Here is a 27,417-nt window from a genome sequence, read left to right as displayed (position 1 = left end):
GTATCGTCAAATAAAAAACAATCCTGAATTAAGTGACCACCCTGCCCGATCCTTTCATGTACCATTCCTCCCACCCACCCACTAAACCGTTGCACCCCTCGCCACGTGACCACCTACCCGCCTCATTGCACAAACACTCACAGTCGCAGACACAAAGCCAAACGACCTTCCCCCCTCATTGCTCCCATCACCCACCATATCCCGCGCCACGCCAGTCAGTCAGTAGTCTAGCCTGGGCTAACTGATAATAAAAAAATAAAAAAATAAACGCTGAAGGAAGAAGCATCATCCCCTCGTCTCGTTTCGCGTCTGTTTTGGAAGGGATATCCGAGGGCGGTGGGGAAGGGAGCTGTCCGTGATAAGGCAAACGGACGAGGGAAAATTAGATAAATTTTGCAGTAATTAAACCCCAAAATAGGTATAATCCTAATTAATTTATTCAAATTAAAAAAAGCATTGCGGAGAGGGTTGGGAGTGGGGGAGGGATTTTCCGGAGGATAAAAGTGCCAAGTGCTTAATCGGGGTATCAACCGGAGCTTTTGAAGCTAGAGCGGACACTTGGGGCGAGGCAGGACAACGACAAAAAGAAAAGGATTCCGGAACAATGGCAGGATGTGGTTCGAGAGGGGGAGAAAATTGAAGAGTTCGGAAGAAAAAAAAAAGTGGTAAAAGTGATAAAGGTTAAGCTACTTTCATGGAAAAGGTTGGCTAAAAAAAGTGGCCAGGAATAATGAGACTTACCTTTTGGAATTATCCTTTTAAGGTAATTACATCCTTAATTATTTCGATAATATCGCATAATCTGTAAATTAGAAAAGAAGAAGAAAATATACGTTAGTGAAGGAGATCTCAAAAGGAAGACAAAAAAGAACAAAAAAGTTAGTCAATTTGATTATCCCAATAAGGCCAGAAGCGTCGTCGGGTCACGAGAAAAAAATGAGGACAAAAATAATGACTCGATTAAGGTTAATTAGGTTCAGCCTCGTCGCGGCACCAAGAAAAAATTAAGAAAGCCCGAAGCAATTTGGGTCACGGAGAAATTTTGCAAGAAAAAAGGAATTGACTAGCGATGCAAGCTTGTCGAATACTTTTTCCTCATTTATGATTGCTTTTCTTAACTTTTCTAAAATTTTAAAATTTTGCTTGTATCTCCGGTATCCATATTTTTTATCAATTAACTAGAGCGATAAAGTCTGTGTAACTCTGATTGAAATTGATTTTCCTGGAAACTTTCATCGTTCATTGCAAAAGTTTTCCCCCCTTTCAACGGTCAGACAGGAAGATGATGATGCCAAAAATCTCCGGAATTCTCGTTCCGAAATCCATCAACCAGCACCAAATAGCACACAGACTCATTATCACCCGCCGTGTTTCACCCAAAAAAGCTCCCTCGTTTCCAAGAACGAAGCTTGAACTGCTGCTTCAGGTCCATTTGAATCCAAACGGGATCATCGTTGTCGTCGTCGTCGTCGTCGTCGTTCGTCAGGCAGGACCACCCACCCACAGTTCCTTTCAATCAGCACTAATCAGCATCATCGAACCAAGTCATCGTCGTCGTCGACGACGCCAAAGTCGGATCGATTCGATCAATTAATTAATTAAAAGCGAAAAGTGAGAAAGGGATCGATCTTGGGCCTGATTGGAGCGAGAACCTGTAAGGGGGGCAGTGTTGCCAGAATGATTGATTTTTTGTTTTTTTTTTCTAAATTGATTTTTTCGTCGAATTTTCATTAAAATAAAAAATTGAAGTAAAATCATTTTTAAATAAAAAAAAACTGGCAACACTGTTAATTTGACCACTAAAATTTTCAACCACGGCCATCATCCGCCATCGTCAGTTATCCTTTCTCAGCCAAAAGGAAAACAACCTGCCTATTAGCAGATCTACCTTCATCAACACCCTCCTTTCCCCCACCCTCCCTTCAACAACTTGTCCGTTGGTGGGTGGGATGACTAGCTGGGCGCACTGCCAAAGAAAAACTACCACATTTGTGAGAGAGAGTCAAAAAAAAGAGTCCAATGAATGAAGCCAATTAGTGCTCGAATTCAATTCATTGTTTTTCATCCCATCCGGTAGAGTTCGTCCGTGGTGCCGCACTCACACATAGACACATTAGCGCACAAGTATACACACACCCACACATAGTGTGGCATGCTGATGGATTACTTGGCTTGGCTTGACTTGGCAATGGTTCTCCCATTTGGCGAGGTGAAAAGCTGACGAAAAGGCGGTGTGTGGAGGGACCCGAGCAGGTGGGTATGTATTTTTTGGGAAATTTTTTGAAAACATTTAGGTTCTTTCATAAATAATATTCAGTAATTAAAAAAGAAACTAAAAATTCATGATTGAAAATTCTTTGTAACTTAAATGACGTCCTGTTGCCAAATTAACATGTAGTTAATGATAATATATAAAAAATAATTAAAATTTCAGAAAATAAGATGAGAAGCAAAATTAAACCGAAAAAATGCATGAAATTTTTGAACATGAAACGTAGCGCATTTAATTTTGTATTTGTTTCTTATTTGCTATTAAAAAAAAAAACTATGCGTTTTCCAGAATTTAAAATTGATAGTATAAAAAATCATCTCTGACCGAGGATGGTTTCCAAAACGTACAGTAATTCATGGAACTTACATTTTGATTTTATGATCAATATTTAAGTTTTATTCAGCGTTGTTAATGATATAATTGTCGTGGATCGATTACGTTTTAGATAATAATATCGTTACCACACAAGAATCATTACTTTGTTGTAATTGGTCCACTATTATTCATCGGCGATAACTAGGGCTAGTGATTTTTCACGGCATGCCAATTAAAATGTATTGGAATTTCACGGCAATTTAAATGTAAAGATGAGCTATTCAAGTATAATTGTTTGAAAAGTTAGTAGCAGATAGAATCTCCTAACACAAATGATAATTTATTTTTATTTTGATTTTTTTTAGAGAATTTCCGTCAGATATATTTATGATCCAGCAAATTAAATGTTATACATTGAGATCAGAAGTAGTTATAACACTAAAAATATATAAAACATTTTTTTGTTTTCCTAAGTTGAACAATAGAAGAATTCGAGTATTTTAATAAATTTTAGGCAAAACTCATAAAAGCAGTTGATTTTAGCAGAAAATTATAATACATTGCAAATGCTCAACAAATAACTTTTTGCGTTTACTTTCATTGTAGTGTTCTTTAACAATCTTATTGGTTTTTTGTTTAGTTTTTTTTTTGTTTTTTATTTAGTTTAGAAAATAAAAATGAAATCAAATAAATAATGCTTAAATGTACTGAGAAGCGATTTATCAATGAAATATTAAAAATTTCGCGGCATTTCACGGTGCTTAAAAAACTTCACGGCCAGTAGCAAATTTCACGGATTACGCGGCTTCCGCAAAATCGCGAAAAATCGCTAGTCCTAGTGATAACTGCTGGCAATCAATAAAAAATTATTTTGAAATAAATTTACTCAAATAGATCTTGCTCCAAATATAAAACATGGATCAAGGTCATTTTATCAATACATTTAGCAAAAAAAGATATTTTTTGAATATATACAATTTTTAACAATTGTAAATATGCGTGGACAACTAAATGAAATTCAGAATGACTTTTCTTGTATTTTAAACCTAAACAATAAATGAAAATATTTAAAGTTTAAAACTGAACGATAAAAAAACGATGCATGAAAACCATTACAAGAATATACCTAACAAATATTTTCTTTTATTTTATTTATTTTTTTTTCATCTTTAAACCATTTTCAGCGGTAATTTTATATTTAAAACTTGACGACGTTTTGTCTCACTGGAAAAAGAATTTTAATATTTTTTATTCTAGCTAGTTGTTAAAGCATAAGTGTTTAACATCAATAAGCTTAGTTTAGCTTAAACCAATCCAAATTGTTAGACATGTTTTTTTTAAATTTTAGGTTTTTTCCAGAACTGAAGTTTTTTTCAAAATATTTTGAAAATACAAAATCAATGTGATAAAAATGTACTCAAAATTGAATGGGTATAAGTCGATGATTTTGAATATTTTAAAGCGTAAAATTAAAATAATTCGAGTGTTGTCAAAATATATTTTAAAATTAACATTTGTTGAGTTTTTTAAATGACTTGTATCTTTGTTTGCTTTCAAGCTGATTTATTTTGTTAAATCTAGATTTCTTTTTCATAACAACAAATGCGCCATGGGTTTCCTATATAAATAGCACATTTGATAAAGTAATCGAGAAATATCTTGATCTACCATAGAGTCATTAACTAATAGATTCAATAACAGCATTTGAATCTGTTATATCCAACATGACGGATATTTGAAATAGTGTTCAACAATAGGTTCAATTATTCCCTTATATTCAACATAATTTGATTTTTATTTAATTTCGAGAAAATTATCAAAAATATTGAGATCTATGTAGAATTTCGGAAACATTTTTTTTTCAACAATTACTCATTTGTGCAAACTCTTCTTAATTTATTGCTTCAGAATATTCTTTTACGAATTAATTTTAAATTGAGGAAAAAACTAGTTTGTCTTGTCAGACAGCAAGTGATATTTTGATTGCAATAAGGTACATACATTGGACTTTCTGGCTGTCGACCTTCTCAATATCAATATTGTTCCAGCTGTTAATAATTTTTTCAGTTCCTTCCAATAGATTGCTTTGATTTTTCGCTAAATCATTAGATATCTCCCGCTCTCGACGGTTCCTTCAATATCGACAACGAGAGACACCATTGTAGTACAAATTATTCTCTTCACATTTATTAACAAATAAAAAAATAATTAATATTTTTTAAATTTAAATACATTATTTGTCTACTTTTCATAAACTTATGGGTGTCGTGGCGCAGGGGTAGCGGCTTCGGCTGCCGATCCCGATGATGCTATGAGACGCGGGTTCGATTCCCGCCTTATCCACTGAGCTTCTATCGGATGGTGAAGTAAAACGTTGGTCCCGGTTTCTCCTGTCTCGTCAGAGGCGCTGGAGCAGAAATCCCACGATAGAGGAAGGCCATGCCCCGGGGGGCGTAGTGCCAATAGTTTCGTTTTCATAAACTTTACAATTTCACTGGTTTTTTTTCTTATTTTCTTCAAAGTATTACAGAATAATTAGGTTTATTAATGGTAAATTAAAGAAACATTAAATTAAACTTTCACTTTTTTATTTTAAACAAAAAATAAACCATTGGATAAAAATGGAACAAAATCTATAAACTTGAACAATTTAATGAAAACTATGAAGAAGTTGTTATATAACGTTTATTTTTTCCATTCTGAAACAAGTTGCCATTTCGAAATTGATTTATTTTTAAATTCTGCAGTTTCTTTGCCGTTCTCATGTGTAATGTTTTTTATGTTCCTAACCTCCTCGTTAAGAAAGACAATACTTTGAATATATGTTATGTCTTTTTATGTTTTGTTGGTAAAAAAAAAATGTAATCAGTTTATAGTGTCCTTTTCACAATGATTATCAAATTTACACTCTGTTTGACTTATTTCTGTACTATTTTATCACGGACAGTAAACAAATTGAAAAAAAATCTTTCAATAGATAAGCGACAAAACTTTAAAATTTAATTTTAAAATCAATTTAAAATTTAAACTTTTATCACATTCTAGAGTTATTCGAAAAACATTTTTTTTATAGAGCAGTTGTCAATACATTAAATTGAATAAATAAATAAATAAAAACTATTTTAATTTCTTACTAGAGAGTTCAATCCTATTTCGGAGTGACAATTAGCTAAGATTTGGTCAAGTTTTTGCATTCAAATAATTTATTGAAATAAATTAGTTTGAATATTTTACTTAAATTGGAACGCAATAAAGCAATATGTTTTTTAAATATTTATTTGAATCTTCAAAATTTTAATTAATAATATATCACAATGAAAATGTTTTTTTTTTGTTTTTATATCTTTATCAATCTGACTGTTGGTTGGAAATATGTTTATTATACTTTAACAACTCTCACCAGCTCGGGAACGCTCCCGAAAACTAGGAAAAACCATCCGAGAGAATCATTTTTCACAAATTGGGTGTTTTCGAAGGTGAGATCGACCGTTCGTCAGTTCAGCGATGGAAAAGACGGGGAAAAAGTTACCAGATTTGGGAGAGAGGTGGCGGTAAAAACGAGAGCCACGCTTGGTGTGTGTGTGCACTAATGGCGAAGGAGGAAAATTCCTGAAAGCATGGAAAATAATTAGCCAGATTGGTTCGGGTGAACGTTATTGATGCCTTCTTGAGGGTGGTGGAATAGCTGACGGATTTTGAGGGGGGGTGGCGAAAAGGCGCTTTGATGGATTAAAAGTTGGAAAACAATGAGAACATGCGAGGTAGTGGGGAAAAGGGTTCTCACCCCAGCCCCCCCCCCCCTTTTTGGCACCCCTTCTCTACCTCTTCCTCCTGAAGGGGGGAGGATGACTGTTGGCGTTTTTTCGGCGAGGCCAGGCTGGTGTTAATTAAAATAATGTGCTCAATTAAATGAAGCCCGGTGAAATTTCATTCGATAAGTTTTTCGACTCCCGGGGAAATGAAATCTGATTAAAATTTATTGAACCTTCTGGGGTTTCTGCGGGGTGAGGGAAGAGAGGTGAGGTGCTTCCGTATGACAAAGAGGGATTGGGAGGAGTGTGCCGATGGCTTTATTTAATTTAATTTAAAATTGACGAACCTTCAAATTAATTAAATTATAAGCATCTGCCAATTGAAGTTGCAATTTGTGATTAAAGAATCGGGACTTTATTACACAACACAGCCTGTAGTTCAACTTATTTATGATTTAAAAATGAAATCAATAAAAAAATCTCAACAAATCAATTAAAACCAACATTCTCACGTCAGCTGTTCCGCCACCATCAGCTGTTCTTTTTTATTATTTTTGTATCATCCAACCAGCTACAGTTAAACCTCGTATAAGAGCGCCTCACATATGCAACTTTGCATATACGAGTCATTCCACCTGATTCGGTTTTGTCGCAAGAGTTGCATATGCGAGGTACAGGGCTTATGGGATTTTGGCTATATGGGAGACATGGGCTATATTTTTATAATAAGTCAACTAAACTATACAAATTTATAGTGTTTTGGAATCGTTATGAAGTCAGCTATACAGCTACACCAAATTTACATGGTTTACGATGTTCTAGATCATCCGAAACTTCGTCAAGTTAAGGCCTATGTGTTCAACGCCGTACAAGTATGAGTTAGGCGATTTGACTGTGGTTTTTGACCACAGATCATATCCGGATAGCCTCAGGGAGGTTCAGGGACTAGTCTACCGATATGTGGTGATGTTCTGGGTCTTCTGTAGAGTCCCGGGAGGTACGTCCGATGGGTCTACCGCCGTAACACGGTAGAGGTCGGTAGTTTTAGACCTCAGATTATATCCGGATAGCCTCAGGGAGGTTCAGGGACTAGTCTACCGATATGTGGTGATGTTCTGGGTCATCTGTAGAGTCCCGGGAGGTACGTCCGATGGGTCTACCGCCGTAACACGGTAGAGGTCGGTAGTTTTAGACCTCAGATTATATCCGGATAGCCTCAGGGAGGTTCAGGGACTAGTCTACCGATATGTGGTGATGTTCTGGGTCTTCTGTAGAGTCCCGGGAGGTACGTCCGATGGGTCTACCGCCGTAACACGGCAGAGGTCGGTAGTTTTAGACCTCAGATTATATCCGGATAGCCTCAGGGAGGTTCAGGGACTAGTCTACCGGTATGTGGTGATGTTCTGGGTCTTCTGTAGAGTCCCGGGAGGTACGACCGATGGGTCTACCGACGTAACACGGCAGAGGTCTGTGGTTTTTGACCTCAGATCATATTCGGATAGCCTCAGGGAGGTTCAGGGACTAGTCTACCGATATGTGTTGATGTTCTGGGTCTTCTATAGAGTCCCGGGAGTTACGACCGACGGGTCTACCGCCGTAACAAAGCAGAGGTCGATGGTTTTTGACCTTAGATAATATCCAGATAGCCTCAGGGAGGTTCAGGGACTAGTCTACCGATATGTGGTGATGTTCTGGGTCTCCTGTAGAGTCCCGGGAGTTACGGCCGATGGGTCTACCGACGTAACACGGCAGAGGTCTGTGGTTTTTGACCTCAGATCATATTCGGATAGCCTCAGGGAGGTTCAGGGACTAGTCTACCGACGTGTGGTAATATTCTGGGTCTTCTGTAGAGTCCCGGGAGTAACGGTCAATGGGTCTACAGCCGTAACTAGTCTACCGATATGTGGTGATGTTCTGGGTGTTTTTTTAAGATTTCGGGAGCTACGGCCGTTGGGTCTACCACCGTAACAAGATATAGGTCGGAGGTTTTTGACCTGAGACCATATCCGGATAGCCTCAGGGAGGTTCTGGGGCTAGTCTACCGATGTGATAGGTCTTTTGTAAGATCTTGGGAGTTACGGCCGATGGGTCTACCGCCGTAACAAGATACAGGTCTGTGGTTTTTGATCTCAGATCATATCCGAATAGCCTCAGGGCCGTTACTTCCGGGACTCTACAGAAGACCCAAAAGATCATAACACATCGGTAGACTAGTCCCTGAACCGTTCTGAGGCTATCCGGATATGATCTAAGATCAAAATCGAGTGACCTCTGCCTTATTTCGGTGGTAGACCCATTGACCGTAATCCCGGGACTCTACAGAAGACCCAGAACATCACCACACATCGGTAGACTAGTCCCTGAACCTTCCTGTGGCTATCCGGATATGATCTGAGGTCAAAATCCACCGACCTCTGCCTTGTTACGGCGGTAGACCCATTGACCGTAGCTCCCGGGACTTTACAGAAGACCCAGCACATTACCAGAAATCGGTAGACTAGTCCCTTAACCTCCCTGAGGCTATCCGGATATGAACTGAGGTCGAAAACCTCCGACCTCTATCTTGTTGCGGTGGTAGAGCCATCGGCCGTTACTCCTGGGACTCTATAGAAGACCCAAAAAAATGACCACATATCGGTAGACTAGTCTCTGAACCACCCTGAGGCTATCCGAATATGATCTGAGGTCAAAAACTTCTGACCTGTATCTTGTTACGGTGGTAGACCCATCGGCCGTAACTCCCGGGACTCTACAGGAGACCCAGAACATCACCACATATCGGTAGATTAGTCCCTGAACCTCCCTGAGGCTATCCGGATATGATCTGAGGTCAAAAACCACAGACCACTGCCGTGTTACGTCAGTAGACCCATCGGACGTAGCTCCCGGGACTCTATAGAAGACCCAGAACATCACCACATATCGGTAGACTAGTCCCTGAACCTCCCTGAGGCTATCTGGATATTATCTAAGGTCAAAAACCATCGACCTCTCCTTTGTTACGGCGGTAGACCCGTCGGTCGTAACTCCCGGGGCTCTATAGAAGACCCAGAACATCTCCACATATCGGTAGACTAGTCCCTGAACCTCCCTGAGTCTATCTGGATATGATCTAAGGTCAAACACCATCGACCTCTGCCTTGTTACGGCGGTAGACCCTTCAGGCGTAGCTCCCGGGACTTCACAGAAGACCCAGAACATTTCCAAATATCGGTAGACTAGTCCCTGAACCACCCTGAGGCTATCTGGATATGATCTGAGGTCAAAAACCACCGACCTCTGCCGTGTTACGGCGGTAGACCCATCGGACGTACCTTCAGGGACTCTACAGAAGACCCAGAACATCACCACATATCGGTAGACTAGTCCCTGAACCTCCCTGAGGTTATCCGGATATGACCTGTGGTCAAAAACCACAGTCAAATCGCCTAACTCATACTTGTACGGCGTTGACCACATAGGCCTTAACTTGACGAAGTTTCGGATGACCTAGAACATCGTAAACCATGTAAATTTTGTGTAGCTGTATAGCTGACTTCATAACGATTCCAAAACACTATAAATTTGTATAGTTTAGTTGATTTATTATAAAAATATAGCCCATGTCTCCCATATAGCCAAAATCCCATAAGCCCTGTACCTCGCATATGCGTGCTTCGCATAAGAAACCCCCATATGAGGTGCATATGCGAGGTTTAACTGTACGTTGAAAATTATTTTCTAGTCGTTTTCTCGCGAATCACACAAACAAGCACATACACACTCATATCCACCTACTTCTAGTTTTCCGCGCGGTTTGCAACGCAGCGTGCGAACTCGCGACCAAGAAGATGAAGAAGAGGACTCGAACGACGACGAAGAAGTCAAACGAAGCGTGCCGAATGTGGCAATTTTTTCATCATCCTCTTATTTATGGCCGGTGCTGGGGACTGTAATTAGGGGGAGAGTAGTTTTTTATGCTTTTTTTAATTTTTTTGAAAATTGTACACAGAAATTTCTCTTTTGTATAAATGGTCAAATTTTTCAAGTTTCAACAACTTTTTTAAAAATTTATTTATTTTAAATAAATGAAAACTATTAACAACTTTCCACAAAATCAGCCCTTTTCATGACGTTTATTTGAAGTGTCTGAAAATGACTGCATCTAAAAGTGTTATCAAAATAAAATTGAAATATTGAACTTAAGACTTTCCTTTCTGCAGAACGGGAAGTCCAATTTACAAAAAAAGCAATTAAATTGCATTATTTTTAATTTCAATTCAACAGCTCTCAATTAAAAAATACAGAAAACTCAGAATCTTATGGACCGCATTCAATGTGTCTCCAAAATTTGAATCATGCGAATCATTTTTTGATCTCTTTAATAAATACTATAATTTATTTAATCATATGCGATGCAATTCTGAATTGTTTAAACATATTACATTATTTTATATTTAAAAATTAACAAAACATTATTAAGCAATTCCAGCTCAAATCAAGAATTTTTCTGGTACTTTTGTACCCGACCCTCTCCGATTTCAATGAAACTTTGTAGACATGTTATCCTAGGCCTATATAAAATTTTTTTTTAGATATTTTTGTAATCTGTAACTTAAAAATGACTGTATCTCGAAGCCGTTGCATCGTACCAAAAAGTGGTCAAAGACAAACTTGTAGGAAATTGGACGGGCTTTCTGAAAAAAATACACTGAAAGAAAAATACACGCCACTTCTATGGGATTTTTAAATTTTTATGTTTAAAAGTTAAATTTTAAGGCGAAGTCATGATTTTTTTTCGTTCAAAATTTTTGAGGAAATAGCCTAAAATGTTACAAAAAGACTCACAAAAAATGCAGAATGATACCAATGATTTGGTGGTTTTTGGTATTTTCTATATAACAGACTTGTTTTTCCAGGCTCAAAAATATTTTTACCGGAAAGCTCGTCCAATTTCCCATAAGTTTGCCTTTTGACAGCTTTTCAATTGGATGCATGGGCTTACAGATATAAGCTTAATTACATTGCTCATAACTGAAAACAGAATATTTTTTTCAGTGTGGTAGAAATCTGGATAGAAAATCATCTTACGTAAATATTAAAACAAGTCAAATTGAAAAGCTGTCAAAGGAAACTTATGAGAAATTGGACGAGCTTTCCGGTAAAAATATTTTTGAGACTAAAAAATCAAGTCTGTCATATAGAAAATGCCAAAAACCACCAAAAAAGTTGTTTTTTTTCGACATTTTTATTTAAAACCGCTGTAACTTCGCAAGGATTGGACTTAGGGCAATGGTCAATATGTAGACTTTTATGTAAAATTGTCTGGAGAATCGATTCCCACTATCGGTTTTTGAAAATTTTGACGTTTAGACCACTTTTCAAAAAAAAAAACAGGTTTAGTAAATGATTTTTGTAGTTTTTTAGGAGAGTCATACAATTCTGCATTTTTCGTGAGTCTTTTTGTAACATTTTAGGCTACTTCCTCAAAAATTTTGAACGAAAAAAAATCGTGACTCCACCTTAAAATTTAACTTTTAAACATAAAAATTGAAAAACCCCATAGAAGTGGCGTGTATTTTTCTAACAGTGTATTTTTTTTAAAAAGCCCCCAGTCCAATTTCCTACAAGTTTGTCTTTGACCACTTTTTGGTACGATGCAACGGCTTCGAGATACAGTAACTTTTAAATTACAGAATACAAAAATATCTAAAAAATTTACGCCCTTCTCAAATGTCATTTTCGAGTGCAGTTGGCTCAAAATACACAAAAATTGCTTATATAGGCCTAGGATAACATGTCAACAAAGTTTTATTGAAATGAGAGAGGGTCGGGTACAAAAGTACCAGAAAAATTCCTGATTTGAGCTGGAATTGCTCTATTGCAGAAAAGTTTAAAAAAAAATATTAAAACTTAATAAAAATTAATTTGTAAATTAATTCAGTAGCAGTTCATTTAATCTATAAATATTTGAATGGAAACTTTTGAATGAAAAAAAAAAAACACTATAGAACTATTTTTTAAGAGATAAGCATTTCGGAATCATATTGAAAATATTGCATATTCTCAAAAGAATCATTCGGAATTAGATGGAGATGACCCAAATAAAAAATACCTGCTATTCTAAATAAATTTTTATCATTCTTTGAGGATCACAATTAATTAATGTTCATGCTAAAATCATTATGCTTTATATTTATTTGTATTGCTTACAAATTTCATGGGTATGCCAGCGAGTAATGTTCGATTTGCCATTTGAAATCTAATATATATTTTGTGCAACCTTGCAACCAAGAATTGAGAAAACTGGAATGTCATAATTCTTGATATTTTTGATAAGAGCAGAAATTAGGCAACCAATTTTGAGAACCACTTTTCTAAATAATGAACAATGATTTCAATGTTTTTTTTTATTGCCCAATTTTTTGCCTTTAAACGGGCTTCGATTTAAAAAATCGCCAAAAATCAATTTTCAACCAATCTATAATCTTAAAGAAGCATTGGAAAGAAGAACTCAAAAAAATTAAGAAAATTTATGGGTTGGATGTTTTACTTGTTTTATGTGACTTTGCAATTTTTTTTAAATGTCAACTTTGGCTGTGTTTTTTTTCTAACATTTCCTATATTTTAAGTAAATGAAAATATGCAGTAATTTTTCAAGTGCCCCAGACTATGCCTCTACGTATTTATTTTCAATTTAAATAATAATGGTGTCATTTTATAGCCGAAAATGTGAAAAACAAGCTAAAAATTTAAAAAGTGGCTATAGAAACATAAAAAAAATAAGATAGGCAAAATGTAATGATAGGAGGTGGTAGAATAGGCCAAATACTACCTTAAACAAACATAACCTAGACAATATAAATGAAAATAAAATGCTAAAAATGAAACAATAAAACATAAAACAAGAGAAGTAAAGTTTTTCGCAAAACAAAAGTTGCTCAAAACGACCTCTTGAAAAGGGAAAAATAAAAATTATCGAAAAAAAAATTTGAATAGAAGAAATCAGAATGGAAAAATTAAATTTCAATTTCAAAGATTTCAATGTTATAGTATAATGTAATATTGTAACAATAAAGGAATCCATAAATGGAACTTTAGTATGGCGATTGTCCACGCTCCATACAAAAGATTTTTGTATGGACAATTGTCCGAAGTTGAGAATCCCAAAAAGGTGTCCACGTGGTTTATGGATGGTCCCAAAGCAGTGCATTTACTTTAATTTAAACAAAAAATAATAATTGTGGAATAGAGTTAACTTTGTTCGAGAATTGGGTTTGTGATGAATATTTATTTTTTTTTAATTTGCTCAAATTTATGAATTTTCTTTTTATTAATCAATAAATTCATTGATTGGGTATATTTACAGTAATTTTTCAAAAATGACTCCGGTTATTTTTGATCACAAAAAATAAAACACAAATTTTGTCAATTTTGAATAAGGCTGGAACAAATACGGGTGGGGGTAGCCTTTAAAATCAACCCAAAAAAGCAGGGGTCCAAAAAATAAGTATTAAAAATCATGAAAAATTTAATTGAATTTCTAGTGCAATCAGCTGAAATCAATTTGAAATGATTTTTGAAAAATTTTGATGTACAATATCGCAAAAAAAAATCTCTCAAATTTTTGTTTTCCTCAAATCTTTAATTTCTCACAAATAATGACTGCAAAACAACTGAACTAGTATAAAATGCATTTTAAAACACATTTTTTCATTCAAATGTAGAGACGATAGCTTGTTATTTAATTTTTCTTTATATTTATATTAGTGTGTCAAAAACTATGAAACATATTTTATTCTGCTCAAGCTTCAGATGAGAAAAATAATTATGAAATGTGTAGGAAATATTCCAACCTTTTCAAAAATGTATTTTTAACGATGGTTAAGTCACTTTTAGGAAGCGTTTAAAAACATTGGTATGGAAATCTGTTTACCAACACGTGAGCAACATTTTAGGCAAATAAAAAAATGAATGTAAATCATGTAAAATTTGAATAATTTTATTTCATTTCATTTGATTCATTGGATTGTTTTGGCAAAAAAATCAGTGCAGTAATTAACCCAAGCTGAGATATGGGGTACCTTTCAACAGCTGACTAATTGAAACGGTGTTAGTGTTTACTGGTACAAGGGAGAACAAATTGAGCAGTGGAAAATTTGAATACTAAATCAATAATAATTTTAATTAAATTTGAAGAGTTTCACAATTATACTGTAATACATTTGAATGATATCAATTTCTATTAGTTATAATTAATTTGAATTTTTTTAATTTTTTTGCTGTAATTTTCTAAAGTTCATTACAAAAGAATGTTACTTAAACATAGCTCAAAAGAAAAATTCTTGAATTCGTCAATTTTCCTGAAATCGATCTAATTTAGCACCACCTCCCCTACCGATAAAGTCCAAGAGAACCACCACCTTCTCCTCCTATTTCCACCAGAAACCACCTCGTTTCGGACAGCACCGTGACGGCGAGGACGGAAGCGATCGAACGGATACGATCTTGGGGTTTTAATTAGAGACGCGTCTTTTTCAACTTCTTTTTTTTCTATTAAGGTAGTGACTGATTACGACGACTCTGGCTTCGGAGCCCCCCGGCTGGTGTTGCGTGCGTGTATGTGTTAATTTGCACCTTTTTTAAAGGCAGCAGCACCGCGGCACACAGGTGCGAATGTGAAAATTAGCGAAAATTAAGGTGTGGAAAAGGGGGCTGGGGCCGAGCGTTTATAGAGGGAGAGATAAGGCAGGGAGGGGGAAAAATTATGATTGGAGTGATTTGTTCGCTAATGCGTTATGATTGGAAATTTTTATGGAGAAGAATTCGCTTCGATCGTCATCGTCGTTAGAGCTTGTTTGGGTTATGCCGAGGCAGCAACGGAGTGAGCCGCCGCCGCCGCCAGCAATGTGATTGAATTCCGCAGAGGGAAATTTTTAATGGTGTGAACAGCTGGTGCAATCATAACTAATTAATATTTTTTAATTGGCTAGTAAGCCAGACTTTGTTTGTGTGAACGTGGTGCAGGTTCAACAAGTAACAATAATATGGGAATCAGACTCGAAAAAATGAGTTAAATGCTCAATTTAATTTAGTCAGCTAATTTTGAAGAAGGGTTTATATATTTTCATACAGTATCAACATACCTACATTTTAAATTAACATAGTTTGAAACTTTTTTTTGTGTTTTAGTGGGCAAAATGCACGGACACCAAACTCGTTGGAACGGACGGAATAATTCTTGATTTTTTTTAAATCTGAAAAATTTCATCAAGGTGTTTCGAAATATTTTTATGAATTTTAATTTTCTTCAAAATCGTGAAGTGTATTTTACAAACTAACCTTACTTTTCTTAACTGTTTTCGGGTAACATGTTATCTATCGAGCTGTTCTATGAGATATCGGTCATTCGATTTTTTTTTGTATTTTTAAATCCGGCTGAATCATTTTTGGTGCCTTCGGTTTGCCCAAAGAAGCCATTTTGCATCATTAGTTTATCCATATAATTTTCCATACAAATTTGGCAGCTGTCCATACAAAAATGATATATGAAAATTCAAAAATCTGTATCTTTTCAAGGAATTTTTTGATCGAAAGACTACACTGAAAAAAATGATACACGGTTAACAAATTTTTGGTGATTTTTAATTTCACTTTTTGTCATTAAAACTTGATTTACAAAAAAAAACACTACTATTTATTTCTTTTTCTAATATGTTTTTGGGGACATCAAATGCCAACTTTTCAGAAAATTCCAAAATGGGCAGAAATCTTCGACCGAGTTATGAATTTTTAAATCAGATTTTTTCAAAAAATTGAAATACTGGTCGCAAAAAATTTTCAACGTCATAATCTTTTCGTAAACAATATTTTCAATTTTTAAATCGAGACTAACATTTTAAGAGGGCCAAACCTTCAATATTACGCCATTTTGAAATGTTAGTCTTGATTTAAGATTTTTGAAAATATCACTTAAGTACTTTTTGATTACGATTTCGATTTTACCCGAACAGACGGTAATAACTAAATTCATGCCATTTCAATAACAAATAATGTTAAAATCAGGGGTGCGGAGTCGGGTCAGATTTCAAACGACTCCGACTCCGACTCCGACTCCAGCTTTCTCAGATTAGCCGACTCCGACTCCGACTCCGACTCCAGCTTTCAACAAATGGTTGGCTCCGACTCCGACTCCGACTCCACATATTTTCAAATGTTTCAAAAGTTAGTTAACAATTATCAGTTAATTATTTTTAAAACATTGATAAATAGGATTATTTAAATACTCTCTGATCGTCATGTTTTTCTCAAGAAAAATAAGTTAAGTAAAAGTAAAGTAAAGTAAATAAACGGAAAAAAGTTTCTAGGTTAGGGACCATCCATAAACCACGTGGACACTTTTTTGAGAATCTGTTACCCCCCCCCCCTCGTGGACCATTGTCCATACAAAAAAAACTTTTTTGTATGGATCATGGACAATCGCCATACCCCCCCCCCCCTAAAGTGTCCACGTGGTTTATGGATGGTCCCTTACAAGTTTTATACGTTATGGAAACAGAAATCAAAAAATATCTTCAGTTTTAGAGGCATTTTGAGAAGAACAGTTTTACAAGTAAATTTGGATTTATTGCTTAACCTCAAATTTGAAAAAAAAAATTTCAAAGCTAATAAATTTAAACATTAAATTGTTATTTTTGAATGAATAACTAAAAGAAACCTGGCCTTAATGATCTATTGATCAATAAAATTCAATTTGCTTTATGAATGATCTTGCGCCTCCATCAAAATATATGAAAAAAACATAAAATATAATTAAAAACAAATATCGACAAGTGAAATATTTTCTAGGTCACAAATATTTTATTTTGCTAAGGTACATTGATTTGCAATGATTATCACCTTCCGTCATAATGGCATGGGACATACAGTATTAGAAAATTCGTACAGTTGATAATATTTTGATTCTGTTTTTTTATTTGTAATATTTGAAAAATAAATTAAAATCCTATATTTTGTTCTATACATTTTTTTATTAGTTTATTTTTGTACTGAATTCTTGAGATTTGTTCAACGATAATTTGCAACGATATCAAAATAGTTTACCTAAAATCAACAACAACAATCAATGATTATTTCAAAATTTGTTGCAATTTCTTTTGATATTTTTTGATAGTTTCAATTATGTAAAATGCAACCCTTTGATTTTCTTGTACTCAAAGTGTAATAATAAAATTAGAGCTTTTCAATCACAATAAAAAGCTTAAAATACATAATGCCATCTGATCAATCAATAAAAAATAAAAGATATTTTTTTAAATTAAGCTGTTCTATAGGAAATACTGAACAATAAAAAAACATTTTTTTTTAATTTAAGATAACTCCGGCAACGACTCCGACTCCAGGTTATCAGAAATCTTCAGCTCCGACTCCAGCTCTTAAAATTTAGCCGACTCCGGCTCCGACTCCGACTCCAGCTGTTCGAGTTTTGACGACTCCGACTCCGACTCCGACTCCAGGTCCCCAAAAAGACCCGACTCCACCGACTCCGGCTCCGACTCCGACTCCGACTCCACAGCCCTGGTTAAAATAACAGAAAGTGTTATGGAATATTCTTGCATAAGGGTTTAATAACAGTTAATGTTATCATAACAGAATTTGTTATTGGTCTGACATTGGAGGAAAGCCAAACAACTTTAGAATTACATTTTTTGTTATGGAAGAATACCTCACACTGTTATTGGGATGATCGGATTAGTTGTTAAAATAACAAAAAATAATAACAAAGATTTGTTCGAAGAATAACCTAAAATGTTTTAAGTATGTTATTACAATAACAATTCAATAAATTAAAATAACATATCGGCGAATAACAAATTTTGTTATAAATAACATAAAATGTTTTTGGCTTAGTATATTAAAATATCAAAAAATGTTATTCCCAAGTTATTTCCGTCTGCTCGGGTACATCGAAACATCGAAACAATCAGTATTGATCCAAAAATTCAGAACTCGGTCGAAAAATGTTTGCCCATTCTGGAAATCTATGCAAAGTTGGCATATGATGTCCCCAAAAACATATCAGAAAAAGAAAAAAATATAAATGGTTTTTTTTTTGTTGTAAATCAAGTTTTAATGACAAAAGGTGACATTAAAAATCACCAAAAAAAATTACCTTGTATCATTTTTTTTCCGTATAGTCTTTTCCATACCTACAACTTTGCCGAAGACACCAGATCGATCAAAAAATTCCTTCAAAAGATACAGATTTTTTAATTTTCATGTATCATTTTTTTGTATGGATAGCTGCCAAATTTTAAAATTATATGGACAAACTTATGTTGCAAAATGGCTTCTTTTTGGCATACCGAAGACACAACAAAAATTTCAGCCGGATTAAAAAAATACAAATATCAAAATTAATTTAAAAAAAAAATACCGATTTCGTATAGAACTTCTCTATTGAATTGCATTTTTCTTTTTTTTTTTATTTAACTGTTTCATTTATTTTTACAAATGTTATTTTACTTTTTTAATTTTAGATAGAAACACAAAAAGTAAATTTATCAAAATAATAACTTGAGAGTAAATCAGACTTTTTTTGTAAACAATAAATATATGGAAGTGAAGCGCATGTTTCACTCTCTACAAACTTGGCGATTTTAAACATATGGACTATTTTTATTTTTTTATTTGGTTATAACTCTGTGGGGTTCAATTTTGGCAGCTGTTTATACAAAAATGGTACATACATTTTCCGAATTCTGTAACTGTTGAAGGAATTTCCTGATAAAATTTTGAGCAGGGAAAAACTTTCCCGTTTTTTCCTTTGTTTTAAATAGATTTTCCACAATCCATATTTTTTTAACCTTTGAAATTTTTTGAACATGAGCATGAGCATAAGCATGTTTTTCTTTATCTTTTTAAATTTTATGATTTGTTTTAGGGGACTCAAATTTTGAACCAAAGAAAAGTTTGGAAAAAAAATTGCTGCCGAGTTTTGAATTTTTGAAAACTATTTTTGATTCGAGTTTTTCAAAGTAGTGTCTAGATTGTCTAATTTTTTTTCCAAGAGTTCGAAAAACATTCTTGGATTTTATGATCTCTTAAAAAAGATATTTTGATAATTTAGATATCAAGTCTAACATTCTTGTATGGGAGAAAATGGCCTTTTTGGTAATAGGGAAGGACCCCACAAAGTATGAACCAAATAAAAAATATAAATAAATTCCATTTCCTGTTCCAGTGATGCATTACTCGTAACAGAAAAAAGTTATTCTAAAGTTTTAAAATCTAAGAAACCATTAACATGTCAAAACGCTAAATCATTTGTTTTTCTGGCATTTTTAATCTTTGGTTAAAAATTTATGGTGCATTTTCTCTTAAATTCAAGCACAGTTCTTTTTTGACAATTTTATTCAGTACTTTTTTCTCCACATAACATACTTACAACACATCCCTTGCATGGGTTCGATCTTCATAGTAACAACCTCGTTCCATTACCTTAACATCACCACATTACTAGCTGCCCTCCTCCAGCGTCACGACAACGATCACCACCATCATCATCATCATCATCATCAACGGCCATGTTCGCTTATAATGTCCCGCTAATTAGGTACATTATTAATTAATTCATTGATATTCAGTACATGGTTTTAATGAAGAAGTTTCCGAAGCAGTTTACATTCGCGCAGTGGTCCCCCGGCCTCTGCCAGTTTCGTGCACTCCACGATGTACTCACATGAATCCGGTGCAGGTTTTGCAGGGTTGGGAAACACGCGTAAAAGGTCCGTTCGTAGCGAGGGGGAGTTCTCCAGCAGTGCGCCAACTTGGTTGGGAAAGGTGGATACAGTGAAACTCCAATAATTTTGGAATAAAAAATAAGTATAAAAAATTAAAAAATATTGACTTTGCAAAATTATTTAAAGGAAAATTTGTATTTTTACAAATATTACACCAAGAATTTTCGCAAAACATTGACTGTAAATTCAGTCAAAGCCCCGACCTCCTTTTGGGACGTTGTAAAGTGCTACCGTTTGGGGACGCTCAGCGCCTGCATTCCAGCTTGCTGGAGGCCACGTGAAGAAAATTGGTGACTCCGGCAAAACCGGGGAGTCTGAGCCCGAAACGTGATATGATAAAGCCGGCTCCAAGAGGGAAGTTCGTCGTGGCTCAACTGTATGTGTGCCGTCGACGGTGTGAGGGATTTAAGACCCGGAGAACAAGGTGGTAAAAAGATTATTAATGAACTTATTTTTCTTGTTTTCAATTAAACGAAATCAGGCGGTTTGCAGGGCACACTGGAGAGAAGGAAGTCAAAGAGACACCACAGATTCGAAGAGAGTGCGCTTAGGGAAGAAAGAAAAGCGAAGAATCGACGCAATCAGTCCAAATGAGACAGTATTCAGCACTTGGCAAAGGAGCAGAGGCGAACGAACCAAGGTTCGAAGGTTTGGAGCAAAAGTGAGATATAGGTAGATTTGTGGGACGGCAATTCGGCGACGAGAGTCGGAAGCAGATGATACCTGTTGAGTGTTGATTACATAAAGCAGTAGGAGGAAGGCAGGAAGAAGAAGAGTGGCAGGAGACGGAAATAATGGTGATGAGTTCCTTAGGGCATCGGACCGTAAAACTAAATTGATGATTGCTTAATTTGCACGGATGTGTTGAATGGCATCGGGGTTTTCCGTTTGAAGTGGATGGCAGGGTTTCCAAAGCAAAATTTATTTAGAACTTTTCACTTTTGTTTGAAAAATAATGTTTGGTTGAAACGTGTTAAATGAAATTGAAGAAAAACAACATGTAATTAATTTTACTATGGTTTATTTTACGTGATGCAGTCTGAAAAAATCTTTAAAATTACAAATTTTCAATTGACGCAGCTGAACCTTTTAGTTTGGGTATATTTTTCAATAAATTGACAGAATCTTATTTCAAGTTCTACTTTTAGACTTCATCAGTGATCTGTTCTCGATTTAACGCAGCTAAGTTAGTCAAATGTAAATTTAAAGAAAGACTTAAATTTCAATATGATATTTAAAAAGTTAACAACTCCACAATTATTGCCACTTGTCACTCATCAAAGTGATTATATCTGCTGCAAAACTATCATCACACCCCCTCCATTAAACCTCGTTAACACATTTTCCTCATTACTGGTACTGCATATACTAGTTACTGCCTCGCAATTTCCACAATCCAGCGGTGCCCGCCAAGGGGAGGCCCCTCGGCGTCCCGATCGCTCATCATCCGCTCATTACGTGATTTTTCAATTAAAATATTATTCCATTAATCATCCATTATGCATTCAGCTGACGCGCGCGCTGACTCTCCCTCGCACTCTCTTAGCTCTCTCTGTCTCTTTCTGATATGCTGCAGTTTGAGAGGGTGGATTAAGTGGGGTTTCCTTTTTTTATTTATGTTAAAAATCTTTTAAAAAAATAGTTGATTGCAAATTTTAATCATGAAGCTCTTTTAATAAAAATCCTTTTAAAAAACAATTAAAAAAAGTTTCACCAACAATTTTACCCCACCTTCCCCATCCCACATGCATGTAATGTGTGCAATGGCGGAAACCATCGTTAAGTGATTTCCCCTGATGGATGTGACGAGAGTGAGGAGGTGGCGTGGCGCCGGGCTGCAGCTTTGCTTTTAATTTTATTTTTCAATAACATTATCATTTCTCGGAACGGGGTGGTGGTGGTGGATGGGCTCATCAGCTCAAATTTCGGGAAAATGTGTGTGCGTGTGGTGTGGAAAATGAGGTAATTACACGTTTGATTAAGGGTGGATTTCAGAAGATGTATTGAAATCAAACATGCATTCGATTCTTGAAATTTTTCATAAGTTTTGAATGGAAGTATTGGATTAATGCCTTATTCATTTTTTAGTAGAACGTTTTATTATTATATCAATAAAAGTGACACTCGTTGAAATCCAAATACTGAACTCAAATTACTAATTTACTGTTTCCTATTCAAAAAAACTCATATTTTTAATGCGTCTCTTCAAAATACACTTCGATATCATGCAGCTTATTTACTGCTGTACATATCCAGTCAATTTCATTTTTAAGTATTCATCATTCCAACATAAAAAAGATATCGATATGATTTTCACTAGCGCGGATTGATTAGCGATGCAATAATTACTGAATGTTGGATTGTCACTTCCCAGAAACATGGACTCATCTAGGGGCAGGTGTGTAGTCATAATGAAAGCCTCCTAGTAGAATATTCTATTTTTTTAAAGTTGAGTTGGTAATAACATGACGTGAACATTTACTGAAAATTTCATTGAATTTCTTGAAATGAATAACAAAATCTGAATTTTAAATTGTTGTATGCTTTTCGTTTATAAAATATGAAAATTTGAAAGTGTTCTTTTAATTGCCGGAATAAATGCGGAGTTTTTTTTTAAAAGGTCCAATAAACCAAATTTTCAGGTTTTGCTTTTTGGGTGTTCTTTAATATCCCTGACTCAAGGCGGTTTAAAAAACACCCAAAAAACAAAAAACTGATTATTTGGTTTATTGGACCTTTTTTTTTTTAAAAAAAAAACTCCAGAAATGAACTTGATAAATACAAAAAGTTAAGTGATATCACTTTTTGCATATTTAATGAAACATTAGAAAACTACTTTGATTTCTTTTGATTCATTGCATAAAAGTTTTACTAAATTTCAATAATGCAGGATTCTTGTTTTTACATTTTTATTAAATTAACAACATTCATTAAAATTTATAGAATATTAATAAGTGGTTATTATCTTCGGTTAAAGCAAAAATTATGATTATAGTTTCATGATATTTGTATAGAGTAAGGCCGTTGCAAATATTTTTCAAGGTTTATGTCGTTCCCCCTTCAAAATTGGTCCAAAATCAGGGGACAAAAAAAATATTTTTTCAAAAAAATTCAAAATTTTAATGAAAATAGAGGTTAAATCAACTTAAAACAATCTAAAAGCCATTTTCCTGCATTTAAAATCGTATTAAGCAAGTTTGGGCTGGATTAAAAGTATTTTGAATTTTTGTGATATTCCAATGTACAGCACCGCAAAAACTTTTTTTTTTCAAAAAAATAAATTTTTGTCAATACTTTGGTATTTTTAAAACTAATGATTGCAAAACAACTGGGCAAGTGTAAAATGCATTTTTAAATACTTTGTTCATTCAGATGTAGAAACCATGGCTCGTAAATTCAATGTTTAAACTTTTTTATTTTTTTGCCCCCACCCCCTCGACATTGGTTAGAGTCAAGGGACATAAACTTCAAAAAATATTTGCAGCTGCCTAAATAATAAAAAAATACAATTTATTTCAAAACTCAAGAAATAATTTTTCATCGAAATTTTCTTGTCTATTTGATCTGTGAAAACCTTATAAAATCACAATTCTAATTCCGATTTTATTTCTTTTCAATTAAATTAGTCAAATTCTTTATTTGTTATTGCATTGGTAGAACATTTTCTTTAACAAAAGCAAATTATTGATTTTATTATCTTATTTTTATTATTTTTTCATTACATTTCATTTATTTTTTTCGTTTTTTAAGGATTACTCGTGTGAAGTTACTATTCTTAGCTGAGAAGTGGACTATCTTTCGGCAGCTGATAAATTCAAAGCTGGGAACAGAGTTTGCGGGTGCTTAATGAATCGATTAAATCTACTGAAGGGAAAAAGTTACAAAATAACCTACGAAAATCAGAAATAATTTTAGAATTGATTTTTTTTTTCGTTTATTTCTGTTGATTGGATGGATTTAAGAATAAATCGCTTGAATGAATTAAATATATTGTAATATGATTCAAATTATTCAAGATTATTTTTAAGAGTTCTTTAAATTTAAAATTTCTTGTAGGTCAATAAGTTGTTTTATGTAATGCTAGTGTATAGAGCAAATAATGAACGGCAAAATATTTAAAAACTCAAGCAAACATTTTTTCTACGAGTTTTACCAGTTTTTATGATCTGAGGGTTTATAAATTATGTTGTCATTCGAATTAAAATTTAAACTAAGCTAAGGGTCACACCACAATATTCCTTTAATTGGTTGCAGTGGTATCAATGCTCAACAAAAAAAGCTTAAATTTTTCTATAAAAATCAGTTTTCAGTAGAACAAATGTTTTCTCGCTGGTTTTTGGCAATTTCCGAAAGAGAAGGAAATTAAATAGGGGAAATATACCCATTTTAATCACACTAAGCCGTTCGACCAATTCTCATCACTTTTGCCGTTTTCCGCTATTAAATCAAAATTTTTAGATGAATCAACAATGATAAGTTGCTTGCTCACTTTTATTTGAGCTATTTATTACTTTGGAACGGTCAAAAACACTTTATTTAAGCTGTAATTCATGATCAAAGTGCTGATAGGCCGATAATAGAAATAGGCTGAGAAAGGGTATAGTTCCCCTATAATGATTTGTTAATTATTTAGAAATATTCGTATTTTAATATTTTTTTCAAAAAATTAAAGAGAAAGTTAACAAACAAAGAATAAACTAAATTCATATTGTGCTTCCTAAAAACTGCGCTGGTATTCAGGAAATAAAAAACCTTCACTAGAATATTAAAACGAGAGAAAAAAAGAAATAAATTCGAAAGATTTTTTTTTAAATAATAGAATTTTGGAAAGCTTATGTTTGTACTAATAACTAACGTCATGTAATTTGTTTTCGGTGAATTTAAAGATTTTTGAAATCACTTGACTTTTTATTTCAAGAAATGATTATGTTTATTGAAATATTGTTAAAACTCATTAAAATATCGGTAATATTATATTAAATAGCAGTTTATTAAATTCCATAAATTCAGTTTTAAATGATTTATTTAATGATTTATTTTTCCAAAACTTCAAATGTTCGAAGAATGCAAGGGTTTTATAGTTTTAATTAAACTATAAGGCCGATGCAAATATTAAACACAATGTTTTTGTCCCTCGAGTTGAAACTGAGATTACAAATCAGAGAGCAAAAAATTCAATGAAAAAGTTGATGGGATATGCATTATATACCCGTACAATTGTTTTGCAATAATTAGTTTTGAAAAAATATTGAATATAACGAAAAAATTCAATTTCATCCAAAATTCACTAAAATTAAAATGATTTTTTAAAAAAAAACTTAAAAATGTTTTAAATGATTCCATGTTATAACACACAAATTTCGATTGGAATTGTGAATTTTTTTTAATGTTCATATGGTGAAATTTTTCAAAAAAAAAATCGTTTTTTTTTAAGAACAAGGCTGTAACAAATATTTAAATATTTATAAAAGTTTTTGTCACAAGCCTTCTCACCCCTCCTTTAATGAATCCCTTTATGCCTCGAACAATCAGGAGTTAAAAATTTCCTTGCTTTTAGAATCATTTTCAGCATGTCTGGGTATATAAAAAATGAATTTTATTGAATTTTCGATGTACAGTACTGCAAAAAGTTTGTAATTCGCAAATATTATATCATTAATGCAATTATAAATCATTAATGTTTTGCAAACAATTGATTGCAAAACATCTGAACTAGTGTAAAATGCCGAGAAACAAAAACTTTTTAAAATATTTGCATTGGCCGTATCAATAAATTCGTATTATTTTATTTTAGACAAAATGTCAAAATATGCAAACGATAACTTAAATTTTAAATTATTTGAATTAATAAAAAATATTCCAAGTAAGTTTTGTAACAAAAAACAGTTGTTGTCCAAATTGTTTCAAAATCATAATTTTATTCAAACTGTTTCAATACCGGAAAATTGAAAAAAATAGTAGGTAATTGGAAAATTAAAAAAAAGCAAACACCTGAAAGAATAAGTGCAAAACTTTACTTTTCTGTTTAAAAAAGTCAACCCCAAAATCAATACCCTTCACTCATTACAATCTGCAAAAATAAATCGTATGCAACATGTAATTAATTGATTACGGATAATCCACTCCCCTCGGGAGGACGGTCCCTCCCTCTCGCTCTCCGAAACCCATCATGAAACGCCCCGCTCGTCAGCCTGGGTGGCAGTGGAAAATCCGCTTTACTGCCCCACCGGGGCTGCCCTCGGGTTGGCTGCCATTATCTGCGTTTGGATATTTTATAATTGATTATTATGGTAATTATTTACGTGAGTCTGGTTTCGAGAGTGAACAAGTACTCCATGGTCCTTTTCCAAAATGAAAGAGGGGGGGATTGGGGGGAAAATATCCAGAGCGCTAATGAGTGCACCAATTGGGTGGGGAGGGGGTGGGGTTGCCACACTTCCCCCCCCCCTCAACTTTGTGATAAGTGGTGAGATTTTCTGTCCACTTGAAGACTCCCCCGGACTGTGCTGCCGCGGTTCGTTGTTGTTGAACTGCGGTGTTGACTCTGAGCAACGAGGGTGAGGAGGGGACAGGTTAAGGCAAGGTAGGTGCCGTTGTTGACTTACGAATTGGAAAAAAAATCGTTCTGCCAATTAGTGGTGATTTCGAAAGGATTTAATTAATGAACATGATACCAAACCGACTTTGATCGAGAGCCAAGCTGGCTGGCCGGGCTCGTTGGCGCGTTGGTTGAGTTGAGCTGAGCTTCTGGTTCAGCTGGCTGGGTGATATAACAACAGCATGAGCTTGAAGGGGGCTGACACGGCGGAAGGGGTTCGAGGGACGAATCACACAGCCACTCCGTTGCAAAGTAATTGCAAACCCTACACATCGAGCGTTGGATTAGATTGTGCTGAATGGCTGGGAGCACTTTTTTAACGAGTTGCCAATTATGCTGCACGGTGTGCAGTCCCTCGTCGGTGACGGTGACGGTGACGGTTCTAGAAGTGCCAGAATTAGCGACATGATTGCATTGTTTAAATTGTTTAATCAAATTCAATATTGACATGATCAAATCTATAAAAGGAAACATAATTACAGAATTGACAAAAAGTTAAAAATAAGGCCCTCTATTTAACTTTTAAGAAAAAAAAACAATGTAATTTTTTTGAACACTAAAATATCACCCAGCAAAATAACAAAAAATACGAAATTTTAATATTTTTTTTTCTAATTGAAAAAATTACACTTCTGGAATGTTGTGGATTCAAAAATTTCATAACATTTCCCATGAAGAAAAATAGCAGAAGTTTTAAAA

General features: G+C 34.3%; 1 protein-coding gene across 6 annotated transcripts in view; it reads right to left on the bottom strand.

The window, feature by feature from the left end:
* Positions 1-27,417, bottom strand: part of LOC6037900 (LIM domain transcription factor LMO4) — a 470,644-nt gene that overhangs the window by 190,271 nt on the left and 252,956 nt on the right. For all 6 annotated transcript variants that reach the window (XM_038258414.1, XM_038258415.1, XM_038258413.1 and 3 more), the window contains one exon: positions 742-802. The gene's annotated coding sequence lies outside the window, so the exon portion shown is untranslated. The remainder of the gene's footprint in view (positions 1-741; positions 803-27,417) is intronic.

Source organism: Culex quinquefasciatus, chromosome 2 (genome assembly GCF_015732765.1).
Source record: "Culex quinquefasciatus strain JHB chromosome 2, VPISU_Cqui_1.0_pri_paternal, whole genome shotgun sequence".
In the NCBI taxonomy this organism is placed as follows: domain Eukaryota; kingdom Metazoa; phylum Arthropoda; class Insecta; order Diptera; family Culicidae; genus Culex; species Culex quinquefasciatus.
Note: the sequence above shows the minus strand (reverse complement) of the source record. Positions and strands in the feature narration are given on the sequence as shown.